The 17,688-nt window shown below is 47.1% G+C and overlaps 1 protein-coding gene and 1 pseudogene across 1 annotated transcript in view; one reads left to right on the forward strand and one right to left on the reverse strand.

Annotated features, from left to right (window-relative positions):
• Window positions 1-17,688, forward strand: part of LOC148506145 (uncharacterized) — a 150,543-nt gene that overhangs the window by 121,177 nt on the left and 11,678 nt on the right. The gene's annotated exons all lie outside the window — the stretch shown is intronic.
• Window positions 2,332-16,903, reverse strand: LOC148506146 (ubiquitin-conjugating enzyme E2 Q2-like; annotated as a pseudogene).

Genomic DNA, 17,688 nt, shown 5'->3' on the forward strand with positions numbered 1-17,688 from the left:
ACTATAAATCCCTTGCAGGGACAGAGCTTGCGATAAAGCTCTGTCCCTGCGGATCCCATCTGCACTCTAGTCGCGGTATTTTCAGAAAAAATACCGCGACTAAGAGCCCGCACATGCGCCGACCGACCACCGCTACTACCCCCCCACCGACGCTAAGCCCCGCCCCCCGGTGCTAAGCCCCACCCCCCACGATCGCGGACCCCCGCGACGCCCCCTCCCCCCCTGCGACCCCCCTCCCTTCATTAGACTTACCTGCATCCTCCTGGCCTCCGGTGATCTTCTCCGGGCTTCCCGATCAGGTGATCTCCCATACTGCACTGGGGCCCGATCACCTGATGACCAGGCCCCAGTACACTGTGGGAGACCAGCTGACCGGAGTGGAGCCATCACCGGAGGCCCGATCACCGGTCCCTGGAGTCAGGTAAGTAAAAAAAAAAATGTTTAATTTTTGTTTTCTTTTTTTTACAGTAATCAGCTTGCGGTCTGCTTAGACCACATAGCTGATTACTGGTACTGGCTCCCGCCTCTGCTCTCCCCGTTAGAGCAGAGTGGGAGCCCGGTAACCGGGGGAGACCCTGGATAACGCCACCTCCAGGTGGCGTTATTATCACAGGGCTTCCCCCAGTATTTTTTTACAATTTATTTTTAGTAACTTAGGTCGGATCACATTTCCCATTACAATTATGGGAAATGCGATCTGCTTTACTAAAAATAAGTGATACTGGGGGTTGGAGTAGAATTTTACTAATTCTACTCCAATTGCCCTTTAATAACTACAGGTGAAACTAAAATAATGTGAAAAGGGTGTGAAAACACCCTTTTTCACTTTATTGAGTAAAAATAATGTTAATAAATAGAGCCCTTAATCCTCTCGGTATCTTTTTGGCCCTGTAGTACTCACTGAGTGTGAATCCATGAAAAAAATAATCAATCTCCCGTTTCTTATATTTTGATTCAGAATATGAATGAACATCACCAATAGGGTATTCATTATGTCTATAGCCACTTGCATTATCCTCAGTATCTACATCCGCCATCCCGACTGACATATGCTGTTTGTTTCACTTGACGATTGATAGACACCACCGGAGCTTATAGTCATATACGTCATACACAGAAGTAAAGAATGTCCATGAATCAATAAGTCTTAAACCTCAACAAATGTATACATTATGGCAGCCTGTAGAATATGAAAGTGCACAACGTGCGTGCAAAACTTGTGCAATATAGCAGCCTGACTGAGAAAAAAGTGCTTGGTGCTTAAAAAATAAAAAATGTGATTAACAACAGACAACAGGTCACTGATTGAAAATGCTCGTATAAATTTACACTTTATAGGTGCCTAGACATCAACCAACCGGTGAGCCACTCCGGAGGTTGAATAAATATAAATAGCAGTAGTCCGGCACTCTGAATCATAAAAGTTTAACAACATAACATCGCTGCTGCAATGCAGCCACAATTAGTCATGACACATATTACGGTATGCCTCAGTATTATAATAAGAAGCAAAATATGCTAATACACATTAATAAGCACTATTATGCCTGCGGCACATGTATATAATATACTTTCAACGCAAACAGCTTATGACTAACTTGATGGATCATGCTATATATACAAAAACATCAATTACAGCATTAATCATATTTTCAGACACATATACACATAATGCATAGCATATGATCCATTATCAATCTCTACACATATTGACATAGGCCCTCATTCAGACCCACTCGCGAGCGGCTGTCTGCTCGCAAGTGGGTCGATGGTCCGCACTGTACATGCGCACGATGGAGGTAGCTCCGTCGTGCGCATGCGCGAGACCCTACGAGTGAAGGACTCTCCTTCGCTCGGAGTGTCTCATCAAAGGGGGCGTGCTGTTGATGTTGACTGACAGCACGCCCCCTTTGGTGGGCGTGCCGGGGGCGTGCCTGCCAGACGGTGGCGTTCCCAAGGGAACGCCTACCGTCTGAAGCCGGCCCCACTGACATCACTAGTGATGTCAGTGGGAGTGATTTTGGCTCTCATAGAGCCAAAATCACTCCTGGCCTTGCGGTTGAAAAACTCAACCGCAGGCTTCTGCTCGCTGTTTCGATGATCGCGATGGTCAAGACCATCGCGACCATCATCCTGCACGCTCGTATATGCTGTGGGTTTTGACCCACAGCTATACGAGCGCCCAGGAGGGCGCTCCATATTAATGGAGGTGGGCCCTGATTCAGAGCGAGCGCTCTGGTCAGAGCGTCCGGCTCTGAATCAGGGCCATAGTTACTAACAAACGAAACAGTTATTATAAGAGATATCACAATCTTTTTACAGGAATGCACCTTACCCTAGTTGTTCATTTAGCCCTCTAGGGGCCATAGTACCAAAATGCCTGGCAACGGGCTGATCACTTTTGCCACCATTGATCGCCGCCCTAATCGCACTTCTATTAGCAGCCATGCGTTCTTTGAATGTCCTTTCAGTCTTCCCTATATAGGAAAGACCGCAAAGACAAACGATCTGATATACGACATACTGAGAATTACACGTAAGCCTATATCGAATAGAATACTTAAAACCTGAATGGGGGTGATAGAAGCTGTCTCCCTGAATTAAATATCTACAAGTGGTGCACGTACACCTAATGCATCCTAGTTTACCTCCAACATTCCTATCTGCCATGGGACCAGGGCTTGATATGTCTGTCTTGACTAGGATGTCCCTTAGGCTGTTGTTCTCCATGTATGTGTTCTATATATATATATATATATATATATATATAAATACCTTTTGCAATTGATCTCATGTGATGATGCGTTACATTTTTCTGATGTTTTGTTTTTATTATGCAATTTATTGTAGCAGTGCTTAGGGTAGCCTTATTGTTGGCTACTGGTCACATGTATATTTTTGTTTTTGTTGTATTGTTTCTATGGCTACCGGCCGGGTGTACTGACGTTATATGTGGGCGTCAGCTTCCGGGTTGGTGACGCCGTAGGACACATGCGGTGATGGTGGTAGCTATAAAGGTGAGCTGGTTTTATGTATTTGTACCTTGAAAAAGATGTAATAAACATCGAAACGTTGGTGTACTTTCTGCTTCCATTATCCTGATTATTGACCTGAGTGCCGCTGCTAATGCTGTGTGTATATATATATATATATATATATATATATAAAGTAGTGATACCCGGCACTCTACTCCAGCTGGTATACAGGCTCTGGTGTCCTCCCCAAAAGAAGCTTAATGTATGCACCGGAGAATGGGAGGCACTCAAACAGACTTGAAACATGTAATAAGACGCAGCAATACTGTGCTCTCTTGTGTCAACATTTCAGTAAAGACCACTTTTATCAAGATATAAAGAATACAAACAATAACATACCTTAAATAGACTTCACCTCGTGTCCGCCCACCACGCAATTGCGTCCCGGAGGGGGTCAGATGATGTCATCGATGGCACCGTGACGCCGGCATCATCATCCCGGGGGGCGTGTGCACCACAGTATAACTCGTCACCTGGGTAACTAAAGTGAACAGATAAACATCAAAAGGACTGGTAGATGGAGCAGAAAATAGGGCAATAAACTATGTTCTAAACTAAAAATAGAACCGCAGCTAACTAAAGGAGACTAATGACTAGATCTAATGGAATCTGTAAAACAAATTTGCTAGATAACTCCTGACGTATAAACAGCAATGCTAGAAACCATGAACTAAAGAGAGAATGCAGTAAATTGTAGCGGAATTTAAGTGACTGCATGTAATGCAGCCAGTGCACCTATAGTTACCTGTTTTTTTAGTAAGAAAATGAGAGGGTGCTTGCTGTTTATGTTGGGTGACATCATTGTGGACAACAAAGTCTTTGATATTCCGGCCTCTCTTATATGCTGGTGTGATATGAGTGTCTACTGTTTTGATGATGTTTCTGGAATTATCAGAATATTCTGTGGATACAGTTATATTCGGATAATTCCAGAAACATCATCAAAACAGCACAACAATTGTGGCCCATTGTATCTTCGGATTGTTCATTAAAGATGCATAAAGACACTCATATCACACCAGCATATAAGAGAGGCCGGAATATCAAAGACTTTGTTGTCCACAATGATGTCACCCAACATAAACAGCAAGCATCCTCTCATTTTCTTACTAAAAAGACAGGTAACTTTAGGTGCACTGGCTCCATTACATGCAGTCACTTAGAACCAGGCAACATCTTTATTCATCCACGATCAGGAAAAAAATTCTACATTAAGCATTCACTCACATGCACGAGCCGCTATATCATCTACTACATCAGGTGCCCTTGTGGACTATTTTATGTGGGCAAAACCACACGACAGCTTAAAGAACGGATGGCTCTTCATCGATCCAGCATTAGAGCTGCTTTGGATGGTAAATCTGTGGATCAACCTGTAGCCAAGCATTTTCACAACTATAAACATGGTTTAGCAACGATGCACTATAAAATGATTGACTGGATTCCCCCCAACATCAGAGGGGGTGATAGGGACCGCATACTTCTTCAACATGAATCAAGATGGATTTACACTTTACAGACGCTGCAACCCTTCTGCTTAAATGAGATTAATCCCCTGTCTTGTTTTATTTTATTGATTTTTTTAAATTCCGCTGCAAGTTACTGCATTCTCTCTTTAGTTCATGGTTTCTAGCATTGCTGTTTATACGTCAGGAGTTATCTAGCAAATTTGTTTTTCAGATTCCATTAGATCTAGTCATTAGTCTCCTTTAGTTAGCTGCGGTTCTATTTTTAGTTTAGAACATAGTTTATTGCCCTATTTTCTGCTCCATCTACCAGTCCTTTTGATGTTTATCTGTTCACTTTAGTTACCCAGGTGACGGGTTACACTATGGTGCACACGCCCCTCAGGATGATGATGACGCCGGCGTCACGGCGCCATCGATGACATCATCTGACCCCCTCCGGGACGAAATTGCGTGGTGAGCGGACACGAGGTGAAGTCTATTTAAGCTATGTTATTGTTTGTATTCTTTATATCTTGATAAAAGTGGTCTTCACTGAAACGTTGACACAAGAGAGCACAGAATTGCCGCATCTTATTACATGTTTCAAGTCCGTTTGAGAGCCTCCCATTCTCCGGTGCATGCATATATATATATATATATATATATATATATATACAGTATATATATATATATATATATATATATATATGTTTCATAATATATGTCTTTTATAAACTGTCTATATACACATTTTCTATTATAGATTTATTATTAATTCTTAATTTTTTATTTTCTATTTGTTTATTTATTTTATATACATTTACCACTACAGGTTATTTAAATGCAAATGTGCCATCATATTATATTAGTAGCATGCTTTACAATGTTTTTATTATTGTATGATACACATTTTTATATATTTTGCAAGGGCTGCAGTTTAAGCACAAGTAAGAATGAGACTTCATAGCACCCTGTACGAGACACACCTATGATTGGGTTACCAAGAATGCTCTACAGGTATCCTATTAACCTTCATGAAGTAAGGTATATTAATGTAGCAGGTCCGTGGTCTGGACACACCCATCTGATGAAATCCTTCTAAGAAAGAAAAGCATTAGGGAATGATATCAGTTGAACTTTTGGAGACTTGTTGCAGCAGCACAGAGACTTCCTCCAGCCCAGCTATCACTGCACCGTTCATACGAGACTCCGTAGGCACCCACGGCAAGTGTTTCAATCACCGCAGGATAAGCACAGTTGGAGAGCCTCATTCTCAGCTGAAGGCAGTATCCTCCATCCATAGCGGCACTTTGGAGCGTCCTAAATCCCACACCTACAGCGGTGAGTGCCCACATGATATTATCTTAAGCACCCGCTGCCAGTGAGTTTATCCGGTAACTGTTTTGTATCCTCCTGTATAATATATTGGGAGTAGAGACATTGACTTTAATATTAATTTCAGTTAGGCCGGACGCAGCTTCAGATATACACTATGGGCTTCATTCAGAGGCGGCCATACGGTCTACGACCGCACGGCCGCCTCGGTGTTTGTCCAGTGCGCATACGCACGAGGGAGCCGGCTCCTTCTTTGCCGCATGCGTGAGACCCGCTACGACCGACAGTGCCGGTCGTAGTGGGTCTCTTTCTAAAGGGGGCGAGCTGTCGATGTTGATTGACAGCTCGCCCCGTTTGGAAGGCGGGCCGGGGGGTGGCAGCCCAAATGGAGGCGTTCCCATGGGAACGCCTGCCGTTTGGGAGAGGCCCCACTGACATCACTAGTGATGTCAGTGGAGAGCTTCCGGCTCTAACAGAGCCAGAAGCTCTCCGGGGCTTACGACAAGTGAGACCCTACCCTAGGGTCTCGTCGTAAGCCCCGATGGTCGCGATGGTATATGACCATCGCAACCATCACCCTAGCGGTCGTTAGAGCTGTGGGTGTAAACCCACAGCCTAACGACCGAAACAGAGGGGGCAAATCAGGATGCAAGCGGCCGCCCAGTTTCTGAGCGACCACTTGCATCCTCCGACCACCTCTGAATCAGGCCCAATATGCTTTAACCACTCTCTCCCTCGCTATACAGTCTGGAGCTTGCAAGTGTCATATCCACCTCATACATCTATTTATTTTCTTCTCCTAACAGAACTGGAAGATCTACTTATTATCCCTTATTAATGTGGACACAAGTTGATACAAATCACGAGTTGGAACATCATTGTGGTTGTAACCAGAAACATTGTTTCTTTTAAGTGATAATTTTATTACCACTACTCAGCCTGATTGATTTAGCACGGGGTTCATAGCTTCTGAGGAACATTTTTCTCACACTGTTCTGTTTTTTTGGATTTATAATATGTGGTATTATGCTTAAATTATTTTTTATCATTCATATATTGCATTTTTATTGATTTATTCACTTACATTGTAGTGATGTATACACTGGTCTAGTTTCACAATCACTACTAAGGGATTACTAGATACCCCTCTAGCGCTGTACTCTTTTGGATATTTATTTGTTTGAATGATATCCAAATGAGCAGATAGTTTTTGTAAGTACTGCATAACTTGCATTTGAGCTGACTCTTGGTTTACCAGGAATGAAATCAAAGTCTGCAGGGCGTTAGTACCTGGGTACTCCTCCGATTTCATGAGGCCTGAGCTTACTGTCATGACTGGGGACTCTGGACTTCTCGGGAGAGACCTAGATACCTGCTCACTGATAACTTGGTAGCTTTGGAGTAGAGAAGGATGTATGTAACACTTCCTCATAGGTGTAAAAGGTAATATATGTAAGCAGTCTTCAGTACTGGAAGGAAAGGTGCACTGGGATAAGACACTGGGACTTGAACTGGATTGTAGCACAAACTAAGACTGGATTGGAAACAGAATGTAGCACACACTGGAGTTGGTTTGGGATCGGACTGTAGCACGAACTGGAGAGTGGGACCGGACTGTAGCACAAACTGGAGCAGGAGTGGGACCGGACTATAGCACAAACTGGAGCTGGAGTAAGACCGGACTATAGCACACACTGGAGCCATAGTGGGACCGGACTATAGCACAACTGGAACCGGAGTGGGATCAGACTATAGCACAACTTTAGCTGGAGTGGAATCACCGCTGGAGTAGACAAGTTAACTGTATACAGGTAGCCAGCGAGCTGGAGCCTTGGATGTCTAACAGCAACAAAGCTCAGGCACCGGATGCTGTCAGTGGAAGGGATTTATACCCTGGGTCATAGGAGATTAGTGGTCAGCTGACTGGTACCAACATGGCAGCACACAGTGTCCGGAGCCGACAGGAATGCCACCAGAGCTCTGGGCCTGTGAGACCACTACCACTCTGGGAGCCCATCAACAGTGCACTCACCTTGCCAGGACCGATATGGCGCCAAGTGACCGGAGCCAGCGGGAAGGCAGACTGAGATCCGGGCCCCTGAAACCACCACCACGCTGGGAGCCCATCAACAGCGCACTATCCTGAGAGCCTCCAGGCAGGGACCCCCGCCAGGACAGAGCAGCATGACCCCATGGATAAGGTTGATTCCTGACAACAATATACATATATGTTTTCCATAAGTTTATATGTTTATTACATATTTCACACAAGGAAAAAATGTCCCTGAGCCTGATTCAGAGATGGACACAATGCCAATGTTTTTGCAGATGGTTGATGTTTTTTCTTCTGCGCATGTGTCAGAGTCACACTGTGCCATTATGTCAAGTGATTGACAGGGACCATTTGTGGGGGCAGTAAATGGAGGTGGCGGCTCAAATGCAGCCATGATGCGACCATTTCAGGGGCATGTCACAGTCTGCGACTGTGTTCTCATACACAGTTGTTAAGATTCCAGCATCTTAGTCCCGTCGGCCATTCTGTGCGGCCATAAGGATACTCAGAAGTTTAATGATCAAGCAATGTGCATCCGATGGCTATGCCTTTGTACACAAGTGGAGGAATTGAGATGCTGCAAGTGGGCGTCTGAGCACCAACCCAACAGCTGTGACATTTGCATATTTTCACACACTAGCTGCATACAGGATTGCAGCAGCAACGGCACTTGTATTCATCTCTAAATAAGGTCCACTGTCCCTGGAAACTAGGAGCAATTAGTAACTATATCATTTCCTTATTAGTTGACTGACTGCTTTCTCATGACTGTAGTTCCACTTTGGAACTTTCTCTGGTTACATATTCTCATCAATATAAAAAACATACATAGCATTACCTATATAAATTCACAAACACCCTACTGTGAGAGGAACTGGTGGAAAAGGAAGGTGAGAGACCCCTCAGGCCAGGGGTGGCCAGACTTTTGCACTTGGTGATCTATACTAAATGACAAAAATATTTTGTGATCTACCATAGGGCCTGATTCATTATGGATCACAACAGTAACAGTGTATGCAGATCAGCCGATGGTGCGTAGCGTACTGAGCATGCACCGCAGTGAGCGTGTGTGAGTTAGCATTGTGATCATACTGCAATCACCTACGCAAATACAAAGCCATCGCAGGACAGGACGTCAGTGTTTGGGGGTGGTGACCCGGGAGTGGTCAAAGAAAGGCAGGCATGCCTGTCCGTTTGAACGCGTGTTGCAGCTTGAGTACTCATTTGTACGCAGCTTGAATACTCACTACATGCGACGTGCTTAGCAATTTCTGAGCAAGGTCAGGCATATATTTATTTTGTCAATTGTAAAACCTCATGATAAAGGCACATACATAAATGCATCCAAATTGAGAGCCAGCTTACCTGGGAGTCACCCCTGGGAACTCCAACTAGCACTACTAGAACCAGCATGCCCTCCTAATGCTGGCTCATTCATGCATCTCATAACAACAAACAGAAAATGGCAGCTGCTCAAATCAATCTGGCAGTACTCTTCAGGTGCATGAAAGGGAGGGATCATACCAACAGTGGTGTAACTAGGGTATTTGGAGCTCAGGGCAAATTTGAAAATGGAGCCCCCCCTACTATGTGTGTGCACCTGCAAAAATGGGCGTGGTCACAAGGGACGTGATCACTAAAAAATGGGGCGTGTCAACATGACACACCCCTTTCTTGTCACTGGGAACATTTTTTTCCATATGCACCTTAATGCAGTGTCCCTTATACAGTCCCACCTATGCAGTGCCCCTAGTAGTGGTCCCCCTTATGCAGGCCCCCAGTAGTGCCCCTTATACAGTACCCCCAGTAGTGGTCCCCCTTATGCAGACCCCCATTAGTTCCCCTTATACAGTGCCCCAGGAGTGATCCCCCTTATGCAGGCCCCCAATAGTGCCCCTTTTACAGTGCCCCCAGTAGTGATTCCCCATATGCAGTGCCTCTTACACAGTGCCCCCAGGAGTGATCCCCTTATGCTGGCCTCCAGTAGTGCCCCTTATACAGTGTCCCCAGTAGTTGTCCCCCAAATGCAGGCCCCCAGTAGTTATCCCTCTTATGCAGTGCCCCCCATAGTGGTTCTCCCTTTTCAGTACCCCCTGTAGTGGTCCCCCCTGTGCAGTGCCCCCAGTAGTAAGCCCCTTATATAGTGCCCCCAGTAGTAGTCCCCCCTATACAGTTTCTTTTTTATAGTGCCCCCAGTAGGAGTCCCCCTTGATGCAGTGCCCCCAGTAGGAGTCCCCTCCCAGTAGTGGTCCCCCCCAATGCAGTGCCCCCAGTAGTAGTCCTCCCTATACAGTGCCCTTTATATAGTGCCCGCAGTAGGAGTCCTCCTTGATGCAGTGCCCCTAGTAGTAGTAGTCCCCAGAAGTGGTCCCCCAAATGCAGTGCCCCCAGTAGTAGTCCCCCCTATACAGTGCCCTTTATATAGTGCCCCCAGTAGGAGTCCTCCTTGATGCAGTGCCCCCAGTAGTAGTCCACAGTAGTGGTCCCCCCCGATGCAGTGCCCTCAGTAGTGGTCCCCCAATGCAGTGTCCCCAGTAGTATTCCCCCCCAGTAATAGTCCCCAGTAGTGGTCCCCCCCGAAGCAGTGCCCCCAGTAGTAGTCCCCTCCTTAGTAGTAGTCCCCCCCCCAAGGCAGTGCCCCCAGTAGCCAGTAGCGGTGCCTCCCCCCCCCCCCCGGCAGACACACATAAAAAAACACTTACCTGAATCCCCACTCCTGCTTCCGCCTCAGCCATCAGCTCCTCTGTCCTCCCGGGCCGGCCCACCCTGCATTATGGGAGAGATGTTGTGACGCTGGTCCTGCTGCTAATTTAAACAAACACACAGCGCCGCCCAGCGACTGTCACCCTTTTTCCTTTTTTTATGTGATGCCCTGGGGGGGTCCTGGGATGGACGATTTTGGGGTGCCCTGCGCCCCAGATGTGAACCCCTTAGTGTTAGTGACTGCTAGTAACAGAGAAGCCGTGACGTGGCCTAGCACCTTCCCATGGATTTGCAAATACATGCAACTAATATCTCTGAATTTCTATCACCATATAGTCTTCATGTATTGTTGTAGGTATAATTCAGTGTGCTGAGGAACAATAGGGGGTAAACACAGGACTGCAAGGTACTACGGATTTTCCTTTACAAGTTGTGACTTTACAAACTGCAGTTTTGATTTAAAAGCATTTATGGAACTAATTAATTGAAAAATGTTTTATCCGTGCCCTGAAGTTCATGGCTGAATGCATTGCAGTGACTGGTTAAGTCTGTTATAAAAGCTAACTGTAGCAACCATGATGCATCATGCAGCGGAGATGAACGTTCTCCAAGTGATTCCAAGAACTCAGTTATTTTAGGCAGCAAGGATTGGAATCGTTCTAAGAACTGCCCCGGACTAAACCACCTGACATCATTATATAACAGCAGGTCTTCATATTCAGCCTCACTTTCCTCCAGCAGAGTTCGGAAAAATTGTCTTTGTAAACTCCTTGCACAAACTGAATTTACGATTTCATTGCAATGTCCATAACATCAGCCATGTTTAAAAGTTTAGCACACAGAGCCTGATTCAGACCCGGACGCTATTTGCGTCCGCTCGGTGGCTAAAAGGGGCCGGCTATTTAAATCATGTGCTCGCACTGCGTCGCGTAAAGTCGCCCACTAAGTAATAGCGAGCAGCCGCACTACTCGCACCTGTATAAAGATGCCCCTTTGCCACTTGCTACACACGTCATCTCCAGCAGTTGTAGGATTAATCGGGAACATCGAGAGCCATCAGAGCTGCTCGCAGTGCTTGTGGTAGGCATTTCCCACCACAACATTGCGAGCAGTTCAGGCTAAAATACAACCCAGGCACATGTGTAATGACGCTACTTTGCTAATTATGCACACCCATTAAACACCGTTCTGACGGTCGGGCACACCTGCATTCGCACATCCACACCCCTGTTTGCAAGCACCTTCCCCTGTTACCACCCACAAACGGCACTATCTGTCACTCAAAATAGCGGCCCGACTGCGGGCTATGGGCGAGCACTTTCCCATCGCACTGGCTAGTTCGCGCACGCGCATTGTGACTCATACGCATGCGCAGATTGCGAAAAATCGCTCAGGTCTGAATCAGGCCCACAGTCCATTCTGATGTATAACACAATGGATTTTTGCAAAATCAGGAAACTCCTCATTTTTTTGACACCGCAAGAAACCCATTATTCTTGCTAACCTTGGCTATGGCCCTATCAGTAGCAATGCACACACGTTTGCTAATGTTGAGTGCACACTTATCCAATCCGCGGGAGATCCGACTCTCGACCAACGGGTCTGCCCAAAATTGGACAAGTGTGTACCAGCCGCCGACTGACCCGCAGACATGATACTGGTCACCTGTCGGGTCTCCTGGTATTTAAACATGCTTAAATACTAGGAGATCAAACCGATGACCAAGCGACCGATGTTGTAGTGTGTAGAGACCGGAGCTGGTGACCGATCTTCAGTCCTGGGAGCCCAACGCACCATCAGATGCGGTGGGCAGGCAAGGATGCGTGGGCATGGCAGTGGCGGCGGGAGGTGGCTAGTCACCTTGAGCATACGCGCATGCAGGGGGGGTTTCTGAGTACCTAGAAACCCCCCCTGGCCGCCGCTCCATCGCCACGCAGCTAAACAGAATTTTTATATTTTTTTTTATTAAAAAGAGCTGCCGGAGCTCTGGCAACTGTGCCTGCGGCTGGAGCTGGGCTGGCTGACTGTAGGGGGAGCTGTTGCGGCAGCGCGCAGCTCCTCCTAGGAAGGATTGACTGCAAGAAGAGGGCCAGGCTGTGAGCTTCCGCCGGGTTACTACGTTACCGGCACTTTCTCCTGGACCTGGAGCCAAGGTGAAGTTATGTGGGGGGTGCCCAGTTGGAGAGGAGCCGCCGGCGGGGGTTTACTGTCAGCACGGGGGGGGGGGAGGTTGCCAGTATGGGTGTTTAATAACTGACGCTGTACTTCTGTGCTTATGTTCTTTTGTGAAAGATGTATGTGTGTATGTATGTGTGTCAGTGTCTGCGTTGGTGTGTGTCTGTGTGTAGTCTTTGTGATTGTCTGTCTAGGTTAGAGTGTGTGTGTGTCTGTTTGCGTGTCTGTGTCATTGTGTGTGAGATGCCAAACTGACTGTTCATCATCCAAATATATGTATATACTGTGTGTGTATGTATGTATGTATATATATATATATATATATATTGTGACACAGTTAGGTTAGGGGGTCTCTCTCCTGGGTAGAGGACTCCTTCCTTACACACACACACAGCAGCAGGGAAGCAGCACACCAGTCTGGATGCAAGTACAAGCTGGTCGGCGCCAGTCTTTATTGTACAATGCCAGAAATAACACAAAGAAAACATAAACGTAAATCCTAGCCCTGTCGGGGCACTAACTTCACAGGTAGTTCCCTCACTACCAAAAACTGGCAGGGCCTAATGCCCTCGCCAGCAACAAAGCACAGCACAGTACTCACAGATAGGTTTTCCAAGTGTCTCTGAGCAAACTCCCTGTCTGCTCTCCCAGGTGAGACAATCAGCCCTAAACACACTAGGCTTATATTGGCCACTCTCAGGTGGAAAACTAACAAGCCTGATACCAGGCTGCGAGAACCAAAACCTGGAGTGGCCATGGGTGGAGCCCTCCCTCTCCTCTCACCCACAACCCCCAGGTCCCAAACCGGCTTTTCAAAAAGCCGAAACTCAAGCCTGCTACACTGCAGACTTTCTCCTGGGGGTTTAAAACACATAATGACAGGAATCTGGGACAAATGTACCTGCCACAGACCACTTTACCAGTGATCCTATCACATATCCCCCCCCTTTGTTTCGACCTATGGGGCGGAACAACTGAAGCCCCCAAACAATGAACGCGTGACAACACGTCTGCTTTAGACAACAGGCCCCCTGGCCTGTGTTCCACTGAAAATGTAAAAGTTTGTAACGCCCACTTTATGGCCAACGCCTCCTTCTCCACTGTGGCACCGGGTAGGCATCGAATTTTGAAACACTGTTCAACTTTCGGAAGTCATTGCAGAAACGCACACTCCCGTCGGGCTTTGGAATTAACACAATGGGACTTGACCATTCACTATGTGATACTTCAATAACCCCTAACTCTAGCATATTTTTAATTTCTTTCGACACCGATGCTCTTGGTGCTTCTGGTAACCTATAGGGCTTTAGATTAACTTTAACCCCTGGGTCAGTGATGTTGTCATGTTTAACGACCGAGGTTTTCCCAGGTACGTTAGAGAACAGCACCCTATTTCTAACTAGAAACTCCTTGACCTCTCGTTGTTGAATTGCCGACAGGGTTTTTGCCACTGTCACTTCGGGAACTAATGGCCCTGGACTTACTGGAGGGGCTCGGACGGCCGACAGTACCGTTCTATCTTTCCAGGGCTTTAACAGATTTATATGGTATATCTGTTCCGACTTTCTTTTCCCCGGCTGGTAAACTTTGTAATTGACCTGTCCCACTCTTTCTAAGATTTCAAAGGGCCCTTGCCATTTAGCCAAAAGTTTATTTTCCACAGTGGGAACCAACACTAACACTCTGTCTCCAGGAGCAAAGCTGCGTAACCGAGCATTGCGGTTGTATACCCTCTGCTGTGCCTGTTGAGCCTGTTTCAGGTGCTCTCTCACTATCGGCACCTCTATAATAGGCAATGGAACTAGTGGTCCCTTAAAACGTGGTCTAGGAGCATGATACTGACACTCAGGGTAGGATAAATCCTGACACATTGCCATGTGGGGATAGGACAAAGGACTATCAGGGTCTACGGGTTTACCATTAACTACCTTTACATTCTTCCTGGCTTTTACCAAAGTAGGGTCTTTCAACTGCTCCATGGCAAAGACCTCTCTTCTGACCTCTAAATCAGGCAGACGATCAACTGGCCCAACAACACTTCCCACCTCAATGGGAGGCACATCAGTTGGCGGGCCACCGTCACGCTCCGCATTCTCTAGTTCGCCAATCATAGTAGAAAAAGGGAATAACTCTGACTCAGAAGAAACTCCCTCCTCCACTATATCGACAACCTTCTCAAGTGGACCGGGGCTGTTCACTTCTGGAACAAAACGGCTTTCCCACAATTTCCAGAAGTGAGCAAAGTCTCTCCCCAATATTGCATCGTACATCAGACCAGGCACCAAACCCACAGAAACTATAGCAGAGCCACATGGTGTCTCGATGTTCACCTCGGCAGTAACATAATATCGATTATCCCCATGTATGCAGGTCACATCAACAGTTTTCCCCTTATGCCTCAAGGGGTTCACCAGCTCAGCTTTTATAAGTGTCACCAAGCTACCAGAGTCTAACAGTGCCTCTACTCGGTTGCCATCTACAGTGAGTACACACATGTGCTTATCAGTCTCAGCCTGCCGGTCAGCCGTACAGGCTGTCTGTGCAAAGAAAGACCCCCTGCGGTAGACATGAGCAGTATCACATTGCATAGGTTCAGATGTAAGTGAACATTTAGCGGAAATATGGCCGAAGTCACCACACCGGAAACACTGAATCATATTAATGTCTAGTCGTTTACGGGGCAAGAACTTTCCTGGCCTGGCAGGCCTGTCTCCAGGTTCTACACCCTCAGTCTTAGGTACATCCCACCGCCCAGCACCCTTCTCCCCTGGAACAGTCTTACCAGTGTCTGTGGGAGTTCGCCGGTGCGCCATCGGGGCTTGGTGGGGCATACTCCTCAGCTCCTCAGCCGCCACGTACCTCTCCACTGGCTCGACCAACTGGTCCACGGTCTTAGGGTCTGCATGGCTCACCCACTTGCGCAGAGTTGCGGGTAATGATTGCAGGTACCGGTCCATCACGACCCTTTCCACGATCTGTGGTCCCGTCAGCGTCTCGGGCTGTAGCCATTTTGAGGACAGATGGACGAGGTCATGCATCTGTGAACGTGGAGGCTTGTCCATATGGAACTCCCAGCGGTGGACCCGTTGGGCACGAACAAAGGTGGTGACTCCCAAGCGAGTTAGGATCTCCTGTTTTAGTTTTTTATAGTCCTTGGCATCAGCCAGGCATAAGTCGAAATATGCTTTTTGTGGCTCCCCAGACAAAAAAGGTGCCACCAGACTTGCCCACTGCTCCAGCCCTGTTTAGTAAGCAGCTCCATGCACAGGGCACCCCCACCAAGCACATATCCTCCAGAAAGTACAGGAGACACCACTCTCACAAATGGAGGGACAAATGGAAAGTTGTCCTTAAAGGAAAAATTCAGTAAAATGGAGTCTATGCCCTCCTTTTCTTTTAGGACCAGAAGGTCACTATGTAATGGGCTGTCTGGATCAACCTTTAGCAGCTTAACATGCCACTCATACAGACTGTCATTTACAAGCTCCACTGAATAAATTCCTGTTTTATAACTCTGTGACCTGTATATATCCCTGAGCTCTTTCATAAGACGATCAGAAGCTTGTACAGATCCGGAAACTGCACCATTAAGGTGGTCCTGCCTCTGATTTTTACGGATCTTCTCTAAGATGGCAAGGTTTTCTTTTTCAATGCCTTCATCCTCTGATTTCTTGCCATCAACTGGCTCCTCTTCCTTCATATCATAATGGTCCAGATCTTCAATATCCTCACCCATGTCTTCCTCCTCCTCTTCCTCAGATGTAACTTCCTCTGTTGTGCCATTCTGTCCTGTAGGCAGAGGCTGATCCAGCATTTCAACATCAGGATGCTGTGGGAGATTATACAATCTGCACAGGTCACAAATCAAACGCTTCAGCTGCTGCAGGAGCAGCGTGTTGCTGTTTTTGATTTCTTCTAAACATTCCAACACGGATGTCAGATTTGGGTCATCTGAATCCACAAACCATATTGGTGCAGAAGAAGGGTAGGATTCCGTGATATTTGCAGTGGATGGTCAGGGCCCCCCCGCTGCTCTGGATGAACACACAGTGCAGCTTGTCCAGTCTCCAGCTGATGATCCGGAACCTTTCGTGCTCTTTCCCGTAGATAGACTCAAGGAGCCGCAGCTCGGCCTTCAGCCAAGACACCGACATCTTGGCCTCATTTCCGCCCGGCGGAGGCCCGAGGAGACAGCGGTGTCATTCCCGGGGCCCGAGCTCTCCGCCCGGCTGTTCTTTCAAATGCGGCGAGATAGGCCTCCACATCATCGCCCGAAGTCATCTTTTGGAGGAAGTGACTGGCTCGTATGGAGTGAATGGTGGTGGGAGGACTAGTAGTAACATCTCTGGGCCGGGCGACCAGGTGCTGTACCACCTCTTTTATGGCCTGGCATGTTTCCTCGATGGCGACCTGTTGTTGCCTCTGGGCTGTCTCCAAGGCCAACAGTTGCACCCTGGTGGATTCCTGCTGAGCCCTGGTAGATTCCTGCTGAGCCCTGGTAGATTCCTGCTGAAGTTGGTTCATCGCCTGCTGAAGTTTGTTCGTCTCCTGCTGAGCTCCTGTAGCTTGGAGCAAGGCCTTAATAATTTCCTCCATTTTGTTCTGGGGTGAAGATTGGAAGCTGAACCTTGCCTCTCTGAGCATTGGCTGACGCCTCCTCTATGGGACTCCAAGGACACAGTGTTATTTCCACACTCACAAATTGGGCGTCTGTCCCTTTAAATTTTAAATGGAAAGTTTTCCTCTCGCTGAAACTTCAGTGTGTGTGGGTGCCCGCATTCTCCACCATATTGTGACACAGTTAGGTTAGGGGGTCCCTCTCCTGGGTAGAGGACTCCTTCCTTACACACACACACAGCAGCAGGGAAGCAGCACACCAGTCTGGATGCAAGTACAAGCTGGTCGGCGCCAGTCTTTATTGTACAATGCCAGAAATAAC

This window comes from Taudactylus pleione, unplaced genomic scaffold, assembly GCF_031769625.1.
Source record: "Taudactylus pleione unplaced genomic scaffold, aTauple2 ptg000423l, whole genome shotgun sequence".
Taxonomy (NCBI): domain Eukaryota; kingdom Metazoa; phylum Chordata; class Amphibia; order Anura; family Myobatrachidae; genus Taudactylus; species Taudactylus pleione.